The following is a 17622-nucleotide window of genomic DNA, read 5'->3' on the forward strand; positions in this document are numbered from 1 at the left end:
CAAAATTGCTATATAGGGATAGCTCTGTCCTCTGTGCCATGGTTTGTTGATTAAAACACAAGGCGCTCGGCCCTTTGGAGTCCCTGACACCTGTACACTCGTTCTGTTGTGCAATTTTTGGCCTTTGGCTTGTTTTGACTGTTAATGTGCTTGCTGCAGACTTTCTTAGATTCCTGCATATTGCAACAGCCAAGCTGCTTGAGGGTGCTTATCAAACCCTTTTTTACCCTGCTTTGATACATAGTGCTGTGCCTGCTTTTGATTTATATTATTGATTGCTTAATTTGTTATTGCCTGAGGCCCCCCCCCCCTCTGCTTGTAGCCTACTTGTTTTATTTATTTGACAATTTATTTCCCTTTTTTGATTTGATTTTGTTGTTTTACCTGTTTGTTTTTAACCCCTCGGCGTTTTATTTATGATGACTGACAGGATGGTTAGTAGTCCTATCACCACTGACCCCAATAACTCTAATGTAAGGTTTTTGGCTGGGTGTTGAAGGTCCAAATGAGACCAATAGGCCTAGGTTGTTGACATTAGGCAGTAGGGTAAAGTTCTACAAAATCATATTATTGAGTTAGGACTAAAGTGAATACATTATTGGATGCCTTTTTTATGCTGATTACAAATATAATAAGCATTTCTATTGGAAATGAATTTCAGCCCCCCCCCCTAAATATGCTAATTAAGGGTTAGGTTAGGTATAGCCTATATAGGGGGGGGGGGAGGCTGAAATTCATTTCCGATAGAAATTCTTATTATATTTGTAATCAGCATTAAAAAAAGGTGGTCAATATTTACCAAATCATATTATTGAGTTAGGAATAAAGTGAATACACCATTTGATGCCTTTTTTTATGCTGATTGCAAATATAATAAGCATTTCTATTGGAAATGAATTTCAGCCCCCCCCCCCCCTATATCTGCCAATTCAGGGTTAGTTTAGGTTGGGTTAGGTTAGGTATAGCCTATATAGGGGAGGGGGGCTGAAATTCATTTACGATAGAAATGCTTATTATATTTGTAATCAGCATAAAAAAAGGCATTGAATGGTGTATTCACTTTAGTCCTAACTCAATAATATGATTTCATAGAACTTTACTGGCAGTAGAACTGTTATTGCCAAAAAACTGTTTCAACATCTCCAAAATCATGAGTGCAGGGGCCATTATGGTTCAATGTTAGAAAAACTTGGACCAGATGGTTCCATTATCATAATAGCTATGAACCAGTCAGTAGCTGCTGCTATACTTTCTATTTCAGATATAGCAGTAAATGGATGTAAGGTAAAGTTTGTGCTTGGTCCTAGCTCTAACCCTACTTTAATCAGAAACAGAAAAGGCATTGTATTTATCCCATCTGAGGAGGTCACCCATCTGGATGATTTTGTCAATGAGGTCCAAGTTGACGACAAAATGCAACAAGTGACACTGGCCTTTGAAAACCCAAGCCCATCAATTATCCCTTTGGTTTGCACCTTTAATCAGGATGTTCATTTCCCTCTGAAAATATATATTTGGGGTGCAAGGTATATAGTTAAGCAGTTTATCCCCTGGGCAATGCAGTGTTACAATTGCCAAGGTTTTGGCCACATGGCTTCTAGTTGCTGCAGAGGCAGAAGATGTCTACTTCATAGTGGACAACACAACCTTGATGAATGCCCCTAATCTAAAACAGTTAAGGAAGATCAGGTAATCAAGTGCTCCAACTGCAATGGTAACCATGCTGCTATTGCTAAGGAGTGCCCAGTATTCATGGAGAAGAAAGCAATTGTAACTTACTCTTTCACCAATAATGTTCCCTGAGGATTGCTGCTGAGGTCTTGAAGAAAGGACTTCCTAAACATACAGAACACATCCCCATGGTACACACACTCTTTCCCTCCACTGACTCCTAGAGGCCATTTTCATAAGGACTTGAGTTCAACTTCCACATGGATTTATGTTTTTGCACTGGATGTGCTTGCTGGATGTATGTTTTTGCATAAATCCTCCTTGAATCTATCTAAAGTTGAGCTCAAATCCATTGTTTGTTCAATTCTGTGTTAATAGCAGAGTAGAATGTCAACCTGCATAGAATTCTAAGTTGAAAATCCTTCTCTGAGTTGAACAAAAGATGGATTTTATCTATCTTTTGTTGTTTTCACAAGGATTTTAGTTGAACTCAAGTTCAACCAGAGTCCTTGTGAAAACAGCCTCTAATCAACCTCCAGTTGAGGAACTCAACATGAGGTACATGGTCATGTTTGAAGGTGTTGCAAAGCAGATCTCTGATCAGGCTATTACATCTTTTTGTGAACTGCTTTCTAAGTTAGCACCAACATATTTTCAAAATGCAGTCTGTAGCCTAAATAAGTCAGTTGAAAACCTAAATAGAGAAGGTCTGTTCCTTCCCACAATGTCAGCAGTTAACAGCATTCCTGGCAAAGCAGAAAGGAAATGAGTCTGTACCTAGCCCAGAAGGTGCTATAATTAGGCTACAGAGACCTAGGTTAGCCTTTTCTCAGACAAATGACTAGTTATCTCTCCACTGTTTTTCCTTGATTTTGGCTTGGATGACTAAGCACAAACTTATTAAGTAATTTGGTTAAGATTACTGGTTTGGTTCATTCCTTAAATTTTTTCCTGCATGTTTCTTTTTTAGAGTTACCTTATTTGTTTACATTTTGATCTAGGTGACAGGTTATTTGTATTATTTATTGTAATTGACTTGTATAAGCATTATATTTGCTGTTTGATAAAGTAATTGCATCATTCTGGTTCCTGCTTATAATTGCTGGCAGGTGTTGCTGGTGAATAACCCCTATAATTAGCAAGATACCTGGTAGATGGTACCATATTATATTAATCTTGCAGGCCATGATACCCCTTCCCATATTAATTTATTTTAGAGATCTCCTTTTTTCTATTTTATTTGTTTTTATTATCCTTATTTATCTTTTAATATATTATCTGATTAAATATCTATATCTGGAAGTATGTGACACGTTATAATGTAAAAATGTATTATTTACTATAATTGTGTTGTATATGTACTTTAATTGCTGTATGACAAAGCAGTTGCATTATTTTGATTCCTGTTTTTCAATGCAGAGAGTTACTGCAGGTGAATAACCCCCTATGAATAGCAAGATAGGTGATACGTGATCAGTTCAGTTAAAATTGACTGAAGTGACATTAAAGCAAGCTAGTGATTCCAGAAGTCACAGAACAATCAAGTGATACAAATGCATATGACCAATTGGTTGAATGCATTAAACAACAACAACATCCATTTTAATAGTGGCAAATCAATGGTTTCAGATTATCTAACTTTCAATAAATAGATTTATAATCAAATTGTAAGTTTGAAAACAATTGGTAAAATTTTAGTTAAGCTATGTTTGGTATTTTGGAAAGGGGTTAGGTTAGGAAAATGAAACGTTCAGGGATGAGTCTACATACTAAAGTATGCCCTGAAAGGTATTTTGGAGAACTCATCTCTATCCTTCTCTTTCTAGAGGGCTGTGACTTTTGATGACCTCAATAAATCTTTGTGTTTTTAAAGTATAACCTTGCAAAATATATCTTCTGCCTAAATGAAGTACAAGAAAAACATTTTTCAGCTTCACAACTGCTCAATCCCAATTTACAAGTTTTCAAAGATCTGCATAGCCTATACATTTCCTATATTTACAAAAACCCATGATATGGCTTAAAATTCTACTCAAAAACAGGAGTAGCATTTACTAACCTAAAACCAGAGAAAAAGAAACTGAAAATTGAGGTAAAGTGTTTCATCAAAATAGGTCTGTCAAGCAGGCAAATTTTGGTAAATTTTTTGCAGTTCATATTATTCACTTACAAATAAAGTGAACATACCACTCAATGCCTTTTTTATGCTGACACAGGCCACTAGAACCTGGGGGTATGTGTTTTAAATTATGTCCCAAAGGCATAAAAGGTTTTTATGGAAGGGATAACAGTGTTAATTTTGAGGGGGCTTGTTCAATTGGAAATTGGTAGTTATAGTGCCCTTTTTAGGAGTCAAAAGTCATTGGAGGATAAATAACCCCCACACCCTTTTTCCCCCAAATGCATCCAGTAAAAATTTTAATCTTGGTTCAAGGATCAGATAACAGAAACTCCAGGGTGGACACAATCCCCAGGGGCAGGCATTGTAAGTTATGCACTGGGGCCACATCTGGTTTTTATGGAAGGGTTACTTGTATAAACTTCAGAAGGGGTTTATTTGATTGGAAATTGAAAGTTTGAGCTCACTTTTTAAGAGTTAAAAGAGATTTGAGGTCAACTAGCCCCCTGCCCCACACCATTTTTTCCCTGAACACATCCATTAAAAATTTTGAGATGCCAATAAAAGCCATTTTATTAAAAATAGTTCAAACATCAGATAACAAAAACTCCAGGGTCAACACAACATCCCAGGGGCAAGTGTTTTAAGTTATCCCCTGGGGGCATATAATGTTTTTATGTAAGGGTTGGTTGTATAAAGTTCAGAGGTAGCTCATTTGATTGAAAATTGAAAGTTCCAATTACCTCTTTAAGAGTCAAAAGTTATTGAAGGGTGTCTCCCCCTCCCCTACACCCTCTTTTCCTTAAATGCATTCTGATGGATTTGAGATATCCATCTTCTTTGAAATAGTCCAATAATCAAATGACAAAACTTCAGGGTCAACATCCCCCTCCCCTCAGAGCACAGGGAACTAAGGGTTGTAACTTGTGCCCCAGGGGTATATAAGGTTTTGTTCAGCGTAGTTGATTTCCAGATAGAAATTATGTTTTTGAGGACAGTCCCCCATAGCCCTTAGGGCAAGGGTTGTAAGTTATGCCCTGGGGGCATATAAGGTTTTTTTTTATAGAAGGTGTTGTTGTAGAAACTTCAAAAAAGGCCCATTCAATTGGAAATTCAAAGGGCTAGTGCCCTTTTTAATAAAGTGATTGGTGATTGGAGGTGAAAGTGATTGGAGGGCTACTAACCCCCCTCTCAGGCCCACCTTTTCCCCAACCACATCTAATCAAAAATTTGAGATATCCATTTTATTCTACGTAGTTTTAAGTTCTGGAAATTAGGTATTTGAGGATGACAACCCCCCCCCCCCACCCCACAGCCCTCAGAGCATGGGTTGTAATTTATGCCCTGGGGGCATATAAGGTTTTTATTGAACGCGTTGTTGTAGAAACTTAAAAAAGGGCTCATTCAATTGGAAATTGAATTGGCTAGTGCCCTTTTAACAGTCGAAAGTGATTGGAAGGCAACAAACACCCTTTCCACGCCCACGATTTCCCCAAACACATCCAATAAAATTTTGAGATAGCCGTTTTGTTCCACGCAGTTCAAAGTTCAGGAAATTATGCCTTTGAGCAGGACACCCCCCTCCCCCCCCCCCACAGTCTTCAGGGAAAGGGTTATAAGTTATGCCCTGGGGGCATATAAAGTTTTTATTGAAATCTTTGTCATAGAAACTTGAAAAAGCGCTCATTCAATTGGAAATTCGAAGGGCTAATGCACTTTTTAATAGTCGAAAGTGATTTGAGGGCAACTAACCCCCTCTCACGCCCACCTTTTCCCGAAACACATCCAATCAAAAGTTCTTGTTAGCCATTTTATTCAACGTAGTTGAAATTTTGGAAATTAGGTCTTTAAGGATGACAACCCCCCCCCCATAGCCCGCAGGGCAAGGGTGTAAGTTATGCCCTGGGGGTATATAAGGTTTTTATTGAAAGTGTTGTCATAGGGACTTAAAAAAGGGCTCATTCGATTGGAAATTGAAATGGCTAGTGCCCTTTTTAATAGTCTAAAGTGATTAGAAGGCAACAAACACCCCGTCCACACCCACCATTTCCCCAAACACATCCAATAAAGATTTTGAGATAGCCATTTTGTTCCGCGCAGTTCAAAGTTCAGGAAATTATGCCTTTGAGCAGGACAGTCCCCCCACAGCCCTCAGGACAAGGGTTATAAGTTATTCCCTGGGGGCATATAATGTTTTTATTGAAAGCTTTGTCTTAGAAACTTGAAAAAAGTATCATTCGATTTGAAATATAAAGGTATAGTGCCCTTTTTTAATAGTCGAAAGTGATTTGAGGGCAACTAACCCCCTCTCACGCCCACCTTTTCCCCAAACACATCCAATCAAAAGTTTTAGATAGCTATTTTATTCAACGTAGTTGAAAGTTTTGGAAATTAGGTCTTTAAGGATGACACTCCCCCCCACCCCACAGCCCTCAGAGCAAGGGGTAAGTTATGCCCTGGGGGCGTATAAGGTTTTTATTGAAAGCGCTGTCATAAAATCTTCAAAAGGGCTCATTCAATTAGAAATTTAAAGGGCTAGTGCTTTTTTTAATAGTTGAAAGTGAATGGAGACCGTCTAACGCCCCTCTCACGCCCACCATTTTCCCAAACACATCCAATCAAAATTTTTAGATATCCCTTTTGTCAACGTAGTTGAAACTTCTTGAAATTAGGTCTTTTAGGATTATAACCCCCTCAGAGCAAGGTTTGTAAGTTATGCCCTGGGGGCATATAAAGTTTATATAGAAAGTTGTTGTAGAAATTTCAAAAGGGCTCATTTGATTGGAAATTGAAATTGCCCTTTTTAGTAGTCGAAAGTGAGTGGAGAGTAATGAAACCCCCTCTTACGCCCACCATTTCCCCAAACACATTCAATCAAAGTGTAGAGATAGCCATTTTGGTCAACGTAGTTGAAAGTTTTGGAAATTATGTATTTAAGGACGGCAAATCCCCCAAGGCCCAAGGGCAAAGGTTGTAAGTTATGCCTTGGGGGCATATAAGGTTTTTATAGATAAGTTGTCATAAAACTTCAAAAGGGCTCATTAAATTGGAAATTGAGAGGGCTAGTGCCCTTTTTAATAGTCAAAAGTGATTGGAGGATAACTAACCCCCTCTCACGCCCACCTTTCCTCCAGACACATCCAATCACAATTTTCAGATAGCCAGTTTGTTTAACGTAGTAGAAAGTTCTGGAAATTAGGTCTTTCAGAATGACACCCCCCCAGCCCTCAGGGCAAGGGTTGTAAGTTATGCCCTGGGGCATATAAGGTTTTTTATAGAAGGCGTTGTTGTAGAAACTTCAAAAAAGGCTCATTCGATTGGAAATTCAAAGGGATAGTGCCCTTTTTAAAAGTCAAAGGTGATTAGAGGGCAACTAACCCCCCTATCACGCCCATCTTTTCCCCAAACACATCCAATCGAAATTTCGAGATAGCCATTTTATTCAACGTATGCCTAGTTTTAACGTCTGGAAATTTGGTCTTTGAGGATGACACCCCCCCCCACAGCCCTCAGGGCAAGGGTTGTAAGTAATGCCCTGGGGGCATATAAGGTTTTGTAGAACGTTTTGTCGTAGAAACTTCCACGCCCACCATTTCCCCAAAAACATCCAATAAAGATTTTGAGATTGCCATTTTGTTCCACGCAGTTCAAAGTTCAGGAAATTATGCCTTTAAGCAGGACACTCCCCCATAGTCTTCAGGGCAGGGGTTATAAGCTATGCCCTGGGGGCAAATATGGTTTTTATTGAAATTTTTGTCATAGAAACTTGAAAAAGGGCTCATTCGAATGAGAATTCTAAGGGCTAATGCCCTTTTTCATAGTCGAAAGTGATTTAAGGGTAACTAAATCCCTCTCTCTTGCCCACCTTTTGCCCAAACACATCCAATCAAAATTTTTAGATAGCCATTTCATTCAACGTAGTTGAAAGTTTTGGAAATTAGGTCTTTAAGGATAACAACACTTCCCCCCCCCCACAGCCCTCAGGGCAAGGGTTGTAAGTTATGCCCGGGGGGCATGTAAGGTTTTTATTGAAAGCGTTGTTGTAGAAACTTCAAAAGGGCTCATTCAATTGGACATTTAAAGGGCTAGTGCCTTTTTTAATAGTTGAAAGTGATTAGAGACCGACTAACGCCCCTCATGCCCACCATTTTCCCAAACACATCCAATCAAAATTTTGAGATATCCATTTAGTTCAACGTAGTTGAAAGTTCTTGAAATTAGGTCTTTTAGGATTATAACCCCCTCAAAGTCCTCAATGCAAGGTTTGTAAGTTATGCCCTGGGGGTATATAAGGTTTTTATAGATAGAGTTGTCGTAAAACTTCAAAAGGGGCACATTCAATTGGAAATTGAGAGGGCTAGTGCCCTTTTTAATAGTCGAAATTTTTTGGAGGATAACTAACCCCCCTCTCACGCCCACCATTCCTCCAAACACATCCAATCAAAATTTTCAGATAGCCATTTTGTTCAACGTAGTTGAAAATTCTGTAAATTAGTTCTGGAAATTAGGTCTTTGAGGATGACACCCCCCCCCCCACAGCCCTCAGGGCAAGGGTTGTAAGTTATGGTCGGGGGGCATATAAGGTTTTTATAGAACGCGTTGTCGTAGAAACTTCAAAAAAGGCTCATTCAATTGTAAATTGAAATGGCTAGTGCCCTTTTTAACAGTCGAAAGTGATTGGAAGGCAACAAACACCCAATCCACGCCCACCATTTCCCCAAACACATCCAATAAAATTTTGAGATAGCCGTTTTGTTCCACGCAGTTCAAAGTTCAGGAAATTATGCCTTTGAGCAGGACACTCCCCCCTCCCCCCTCCCCCACAGTCCTCAGGGCAAGGGTTTTAAGTTATGCCCTGGGGCATACAAGGTTTTTATTGAAAGCTTTGTGGTAGAAACTTAAAAAAAGACTCATTCGAGTTGAAATTTAAAGGGTTAGTGCCCCTTTTTATTATCAAAAGTTATTTGAGGGTAGCTAACCCCCTCTCACGCCCACCTTTTCCCCAAACACATCCAATAAAAATTTTTAGATAGCCATTTTGTTCAACGTAGTTGAAAGTTTTGGAAATTAGGTCTTTAAGGATGACAACCCCTCCCCCCCCCCCCACAACCCTCAGGACAAGGGTTAAGTTATGCCCTGGGGGCGTAACTTGAAAGTGAGTGGAGAGTAATTAAACCTCCTCTTACGCCCACCATTTCCCCAAACACATTCAATTAAAGTGTAGAGATAGCCATTTTGGTCAACGTAGTTGAAAGTTCTGGAAATTATGTATTTAAGGACGGCAAATCCCCCAAAGCCCAAGGGCAAAGGTTGTAAGTTATACCCTAGGGGCATATAAGGTTTTTATAGATAGAGTTGTCATAAAAACTTCAAAAGGGCTCATTAAATTGGTAATTGATAGGGCTTGTGCCCTTTTTAATAGTCGAAAGTGTTGGAAGGGTAACTAACCACCCTCTCACGCGCACCATTCCTCCAGACACATCCAATCAAAATTTTCAGCTAGCCATTTTGTTTAACGTAGTAGAAAGTTCTGGAAGTTAGGTCTTTGAGAATGACACCCCCCCAGCCCTCAGGGCAAGGGTTGTAAGTTATGCCCTGGGGCCTATAAGGTTTTTTATAGAAGCCGTTGTCGTAGAAACGCAAAAAAAGGCTCATTCGATTGAAAATTCAAAGGGCTAGTGCCCTTTTTAAAAGTCGAAAGTGATTAGAAGGCAACTAACCCCCCTCTCATGCCCACCATTTCCCCAAACTTATCCAATCAGAGTTTCGATACAGCAATTTTATTCACTAAGTTTTTAAGGTCTGGAATTTATGGTCTTCTATGAGGACACCCCCCCACAACCCTCCGGGAAAGAGCGTTAGGCTATTCCATGGGTTAAAATAGGATTTTATAGAACGTTTTGTCGTATAAACTTCCACGCCCACCATTTCCCCAAAAACATCCAATAAAGATTTTGAGATTGCCATTTTGTTCCACGCAGTTCAAAGTTCAGGAAATTATACCTTTGAGCAGGACACTCCCCCCACAGTCTTGAAGCTGAAAACAATTTTGTTGCACTTCATTTAAGCAGAAGATCTATTTTGCAAGGTTTCACTTTGATAACACACAGTTTTTTAAATGTCATCAAAGGTCAGGACCCTCAAGAGGGAGAAAGAGTGGAGGAAAACAATTCCTCTACGCAGTTTCCTCAGTGGAGGAAACTTTAAAAAGGGCTCATTCGATTTGAAATTCAAAGGGCTAGTACCCTTTTTAATAGACTAAAGTGATTTGAGGGCAACTAGCCCCCTTCTCACGCCCACCTTTTCCCCAAACACATCCAATAGCCATTTTATTCAACATAGTTGAAGGTTTTGGAAATTAGGTCTTCAAAGATGACAACCCCTCCCCCCCCACAGCTCTCAGGGCAAGGGTTGTAAGTTATGCCCTGGGGGCATATAAAGTTTTTATTGACAGCGTTGTCGTAGAAACTTCAAAAGGGCTCATTCAATTGGAAATTGAAATGGCTAGTGCCCTTTATAATAGTCGAAAGTGATTGGAAGGCAACAAACACCCCGTCCACGCCCACCATTTTCTCAGGGCAAGGGTTGTAAGTTATGCCCTGGGGGCATATAAAGTTTTTATTGACAGCGTTGTCGTAGAAACTTCAAAAGGGCTCATTCAATTAGAAATTGAAATGGCTAGTGCCCTGTATAATACTCGAAAGTGATTGGAAGGCAACAAACACCCCTTCCACGCCCACCATTTCCCCACCAACACCTCCAATAAAAATTTTGAGATAGCCAATTTGTCCCACGCAGTTCAAAGTTCAGGAAATTATACCTTTGAGCAGGAAACTCCCCCATAGTCTTCAGGGCAAGGGTTATAAGTTATGCCCTGGGGGCAAATAAGGTTTTTATTGAAATTTTTGTCATAGAAACTTGAAAAAGGGCTCATTCGATTGGAAATTCAAAGGGCTCCCCTCCACAGTCTTCAGGGCAAGGGTTATAAGTTATGCCCTGGAGGCATATAAGGTTTTTATTGAAGTCTTTGTCATAGAAACTTGAAAAAGGGCTCATTCTATTAGAAATTCAAAGGGCTAGTGCCCTTTTTAATAGTCCAAAGTGATTGAAAGGCAACTAACCCCCCTCTCACGCCCACCTTTTCCCCAAACACATCTAATCAAAATTTTGAGATAGCCATTTTATTCAACGTAGTTTTAAGTTCTGGAAATTAGGTCTTTGAGGATGACAACCCCCCCCCCCCACAGATCTCAGGGCCAGGGTTGTAAGTTATGCCCTGGAGGCATTTAAGGTTTTTATAGAACACATGGTCGTAGAAACTTCAAAAAGGGCTCATTCGATTGGAAATTGAAATGGCTAGTGCCCTTTTTGATAGTCGAAAGTGATTGGAAGGCAACAAACACCCCTTCCCACGCCCACCTTTTCCCCAAACACGTCTAATTAAAATTTTGAGATAGCCATTTTATTCAACGTAGTTTTAAGTTCTGGAAATTTGGTCTTTGAGGATGACACCCCCCCCCTCCCAGCCCTCAGGGCAAGGGTTGTAACTTATGCCCTGGGGGCATCTAAGGTTTTTATAGAACGCAATGTTGTAGAAACTTCAAAAAGGGCTCATTCGATTGAAAATTGAAATGGCTAGTACCCTTTTTAATATACGAAAGTGATTGGAAGGCAACTAACACCCCTTCCACGACCACTATTTCCCCAAACACATCAAATCAAAATTTTGAGATAGGCATTTTGTTCCACGCAGTTCAAAGTTCAGGAAATTATAACTTTGAGCAGGACACTCCCTCCACAGTCTTCAGGACAAAGGTTATAAGTTATGCCCTGGGGGCGTATAAGGTTTTTATTGAAATCTTTTTCATAGAAACTTGAAAAGGGGCTCATTCGATTTGAAATTCAAAGGGCTAGTGCCCTTTTTAATAGTCGAAAGTGATTTGAGGGCAACCAACCCCCCTCGCACCCCCACCTTTCCCCCAAACACATCCATTCAAAAATTTTATTCAACGTAGTTGTAAGTTTGGAAGTTCGGTCTTTAAGGATGATAACCCCTCTCCCCCCCTACAGCCCTCAGGGCAAGGGTTGTAAGTTATGCCCTGGGGGCATATAAGGTTTTTATTTAAAGTGTTGTCGTAGAAACTTCAAAAGGGCTCATTCAATTGGAAATTGAAAGGGCTATTGCCTTTTTTAATAGTTGAAAGTGATTGGAGACCGACTAACGCCCCTCTCACAACCACCATTTTCCTAAACACATCCAATCAAATTTTGAAAATTTTTTCCAAAAAAATTTTGAGACATCTATTTTGTTCAACGTAGCTGAAAGTTCTTGAAATTAGGTCTTTTAGATTTATAACCCCCTCAGAGCCCTCAATGCAAGGGTTTTAAGTTATGCCCTGGGGGTATATAAAGTTTATAAAGATAGCTCTTATAGAAATTTCAAAAAGGGCCCATCTGATTGGAAATTGAAATTGCCCTTTTTAATAGTCGAAATTGAGTGGAGAGTAATTAAACCCCCTCTTACGCCCACCATGTCCCCAAACACATCCAGTCAAAGTTTAGAGATAGCCATTTTGTTCAACGTAGTTGAAAGTTCTTGAAATTATGTATTTAAGGATGACAAATCCCCCAGAGCCCAAGGGCAAAGGTTGTAAGTTATGCCCTGGGGCATATAAGGTTTTCATAGAAAGCGTTGTCGTAAAACTTCAAAAGGGGCTCATTCAATTGGAAATTGAGAGGTGTAGTGCCCTTTTTAATAGTCGAAAGTGATTGGAGGGTAACTAACCCCCCTTTCACGCTCACAATTTCTCCAAACACATCCAGTCAAAATTTTCAGATATCCATTTTGTTCAACGTAGTAGAAAGTTCTGGAAATTAGATCTTCGAGAATGACACCCCCCCCCCCACCAGCCCGCAGGGCAAGGGTTGTAAGTTATGTCCTGGAGGCATATAAGATTTTTATTGAAAGGTTTGTCGTAGAAACTTCAAAATTGCTCATTTGATTGGAAATTGGAAGGGCTAGTGCCATTTTTAATAGTTGAAATTCATTGGAGAGCGACTACCGCCCCTCTCATGCCCACCGTTTCCCCAAACAAATCCAATCAAAATTTTGAGATAGCCATTTTGTTTAACGTAGTTGAAAGTTCTGGAAATTAGGTCTTAGAGGATGACAACAACCCTAACAGCCCTTAGGGTAAGGGTTGTAATTTGTGCCCTGGGGGCATATAAGGTGTTTATAGAAAGCGTTCTAGTTACAAAAAGGGCTCATTCGATTGGAAATCGAAAGGTCTAGTACCTTTTTTAGTAGTCGAAAGTGATTGGAAGGCTTGACATTTTTATGGTAAAGATCGATGTGGATATAATGTATTATTTTTTGTTGTTGTTGTTGTTTAGACCAGGGCACTTTGTATCGAAGGGATTGTCGTGGGAACTTCGAAAAGGGCTCATTCGATTTAAAATAGAAAGGGCCGATGCCCTTTTTAATAGTCGAAAGTGATTGGAGGGCAACTAATCCGCCTCCCACGCCCACCTTCCCATTTGCCCATCAAGGAGGCACACTTGTGCCTCTTTAAAGAGGCGACCCACCACAATGTTAAGCGATTTCCGGTCCTAGAAGTCGCAGAGAGATGGCGGTGATTGCATTTTGTAGCCCAAGCTCAAACTAAGAAACGTGCAAAATTTCATCCTCCTCCGACTTTATCTTCATGGGGTAAACTGGGCCGGAAGTTTCGACCCTCCCACCACAGCCCCTTTAACGTTGTCCGATTGGGCTGAAATTTAGAGATTAAGCTTTCCTAGGGCCCGGGACTTATCCTCGAAATTACAGCTAAATCCGATCACTCCTTCCCTGTTTTCCAAAAACCAGATATAGCCACTTAATATTCATTTCTCTTTTTTTTATTAGCCACGCCTACAGGCCACAGTTGGCAACGGATCCGGGTGAATGAGGACTCATTGGAAGCGGAATTCGACCTGTTAGGGCCTTTTGATATTTTCAGACCGAAAAAATTATCCCCCGAATTTACATTTACGAAAAACCTCGTTTTCCTATAAGAGCCCATGTTAAATTTTCCCACCACAGCCCCCCTTTAACGTTGTCCGATCGGGAATGTAGTGGAGTGAAATGTAGAGGATAAGCTTTCCTCGGGGCCTGGGAGCTTATACTCGAAATTTCAGCTCAATCCGATCACTCCTTCCCTGTTTTCCAAAAACCAAATATCAAGTTTTGTGGTGATTTGCTTGCGTCAAAAATAGATTCCACACACTAAAAATACAAGAACAATTGTGTCTTATTATACAGTGGTCGATACTCCTGACTGTCAGGCGGAAGACCCGGGTTCGATTCCCTGTCAGAGGAAATTTTTATATACTGAATTTAAAGTTTAAAAAAGAAACTCAGTTTCTTTTTTAAATTATTTGAAAAAAAACTATGGTTTCTAAAGAGTTAAAGAGGCTGAGTTACAAGGTCGAACCTTAAAACGTACAGGGATTAGGAGGCACAGTTGGAGGGCTGTTAAAACGTACAGGGATTAGGAGGCACAGTCGGGGGGCTGCCGCCCCCAAACCCCCGCTTCCGTATATGAAAGGGGCTGTGCCCTCCTCAACGCCTCGCTCTTTACGCTAAAGTTTGTATTGTTTAAAAAAAAGAGTTGTGAGAACGTCAAACTTTAGCGTAAAGAGCGAGGCGCTGAGGAGGTCAAATCCCCTTTCATATATGAAAGCGGGGACTAGGGGGAAGGCCGCCCCCCAACTGCACCTCCTAATCCCTGTACGGTTTAAGGTTCAAACTTGTGACTCAGCCTCTTTAACTCTTTAGAAAACGTAGTTTTTTTCAAATAATTATGTTTAAAAACTAAATGTTGACTTAAGATTAAATCAAAATGCACTGTGTTAATGCTAATTCCCAATAAGGCATCTCAGCAGTATTCCAAGTACAACTGAGGGTATTATGTTCAAACTTTCGGGGTTACTTCTGCTCTTAAAATTTAACCAAATCAAAATGGCGTAAGTGTATCCAAGCTATCATAGAAAGTAAACATATTTTTTTTCAATTGGTGTCAAGTTTTCCATTTCAGGTCAACTAGAGGAGGTATGAAACTAAATCAAAAACTACTATTTGTGTCCAGATTTTTAAAAGGGTGAATGTTGTTAAAAATTGCTGAAAATTTTTCTCCAGCATACAAATAGCAGGGCAAACTATAAAGTCTTAAAAAAACGAAAGATATAAAGTAGTATTTTCTTTTTCCCTGAAAAGACCATGTCAATATAAAAGGAACAGAAATTAATTAAAAGAACTTTTTCCACAAAATAAATTTTTCAAAGAAAAGTAAAATAAGATAATCTACCAAGCGTGAAACTACCACAAATCAGCATCGATAAATAAATGAAACCTGAAACGAACAGATACTACAATAAATAAACGAGTCAAACTCAAAACGAGCAGAAATTAACATAAGTTGGGCTCAAAACGAGCAGAAATTAACATAAGTTGGGCTCAAAACCCCTATGCCTTCCCAAAGCCAGAACATAATTTGCACTTTACTGAAAAAAATACAAATGAATGTGCACTGTCAGTTTAATATATATATACTGATATTTAGTAATCAAAATGTTAATACTATTTGATTTATTAAAGTTATAAAAGTAAAAATATTTATATTTTTTCAGTAAACGGCAAATTTTGTTCTGGCATTGGGAAGGCATAAGGGTTTCGAGCCCAATTTATGTTAATTTCCGCTCGTTTTGAGTTCGAGTCGGTTATTTATTGTAATTTCTGTTTGTTTTGGGTTTGATTTATTTATCGATTCTGATTTGTAGTTGTTTAACGCTTGGTAGATTATTTTGTTTTATTTTTGGTCATTTTTTTTTTAATGGAGTTCTTTACTTTTTTTTGAAAAACTCATTTTGTGGAAAGTTTTTTTTAATTAATTTACAACAAGAATCAATATATTCAACCCTACCACGTACTGTGTGCTGGGGCCTGGCTTCAAAATTGGCTACATAGTTTTTCTCTCTTAACTAGCATATTGGCATTTCTGGCCACTGAAACAATCTGGAAGAATTTGTATTTTTCCAATGGTGGTTTTATTGAACCTATGGTGACACCATGACATTAAGAAGAGGTTCACTTTGCCTGCAGTTACAGGATAAGGGACAATGAGAATCAATATATACAAGCTTATCTTGTAGCCATGCCAGGGCCTAGCTTGAAAAACCGAACTTTCGAAGGAAAGTTCAGTTTGGCTAGCCGATACTTACCTCATACGTTGGTACATCTATTAACAAAAGCTTTCTTTGGTTTTGCAATGTAGAAACGGGGCCAAGACACCACAATTCCGCCGAAAACAAAAGTTTCCACAGCGATCCAATCCCTCTCCATAACTAATTCAGGCCAGTTTCTATTTTAAACTAAATCCCTTATAATTCCTTAACTCTCAATGAGCGGGGAGGAGGGAGGGACTCTATGTACCAACGTATGAGGTAAGTATCGGCTAGCCAAACTGAACTTTCCTTTGAAAGTTTGGTTTTGGCGTCTCCATTACCTCATACGTTGGTACATCTATTAACAAAAGCTTAGATTCCAACCGATTGATGGTGGGTTCATAAATCAACTAATGTAAAATATTAGTTTTAAACTCCAATATTCAAATGTATAAGCTACAAAACTGTCTGAACCGCAACAAAATCTTGAGCATCGGTTCGATCTACTATTTCATGAAGATAGTGTTGTCTGGGAGTAGACTCCGAAGACCAGTCGGCAGTACTCATTATATCAGCAAGTGGTACTGATTTTGATAGCGCCCATGATGCCGTCATGGATCTTGTGTCATATGCTTTCCTTTTTCTACACTCTTCTTTTGCTGCCTCATATGCCATAGTTATGGCCTGCTTTATCCCAGAAGAAATGGTTCCAGCTGCCACCTCTCGTGGTGCTTTTTTAGAAAAAGGAATGAAGAACCTTTTTCTCCCTTTTCTGACCCCCACGTTAGCTGTTTGCTGTGCGTAGGCCGATAGTATTCTCACTGGACACAACGCTAGATCTACATATAGTTCGGGAAGGAGAATAGGAGAAGGTATTTCATGAGGCTTCATGGTTTCGGGTCTAAATTAAGGGAGAAACCTGGGAGTTACTGAATTATCCAAAAATTGTGCTGTACTGAAAGACAAGGCATGTATTTCACTCCTTCGACGACCACATGCGATGGCAGTAATAAATGCCGTCTTTAGAGTAACATCCTTCATATCAATATTCCACAAGTCAAGAAATCGTGAAGTTCTAAATACATTAGAACAAGGCCACGACTCCAGGCAGGAATATCATGTTGTGTCCGCGGTGACTCATGCCAAAATTCTATACTATTTTCGTCAAACAAGTATCTTTGATGATATCTGTTCCTGTAGCTAGAGCTAGCCTTCCGCATATTGCTGCTTTACAACCTTCTATCGTTGATGGTGTGAAGTTTCGACCAGTATTTAGATATATCATGAATTCTGCAACTGTCTGAGTTCTGGTTGCGAGAGGATTAATCTTCCTTTCACTACACCAACTTACGAACACTTGCCATTTTTCATTGAACAATTCAATGGTAGATCGTCGCTGGACCGGGCAATTGCAAGGGCAGATTCTTTAGAAAAACCTCTCTTTTCGTGTCCACGCTCGATATCTTCCAGCAGTGTAAAAATAGATTCCTTAGTGCTGGGTGGCGAAGTCGACCCTGCTGGAGGAGATCTGACTAATCTCCGAGGGGTATAGGCAAGTCTACTAGCAGGTTGAGAAGATTCGTGTACCAAGCTTGGCGAGGCCCTCTCGGAGCAATTAGCATTATTTCGGC

The 17622-nt window shown here is 39.6% G+C and overlaps 1 protein-coding gene across 1 annotated transcript in view; it reads left to right on the forward strand.

Annotated features, from left to right (window-relative positions):
* LOC148946382 (uncharacterized) overlaps positions 1 to 17622 on the forward strand; it is a 184819-nt gene continuing 167197 nt past the window's right edge. The window contains exon 1 of the mRNA XM_089098426.1: positions 1 to 41. The gene's annotated coding sequence lies outside the window, so the exon portion shown is untranslated. The remainder of the gene's footprint in view (positions 42 to 17622) is intronic.

The sequence above is a fragment of the Artemia sp. Qi Xiang Cuo genome, chromosome 12, assembly GCF_049724085.1.
Source record: "Artemia sp. Qi Xiang Cuo chromosome 12, ASM4972408v1, whole genome shotgun sequence".
Lineage (NCBI taxonomy): Eukaryota > Metazoa > Arthropoda > Branchiopoda > Anostraca > Artemiidae > Artemia > Artemia sp. Qi Xiang Cuo.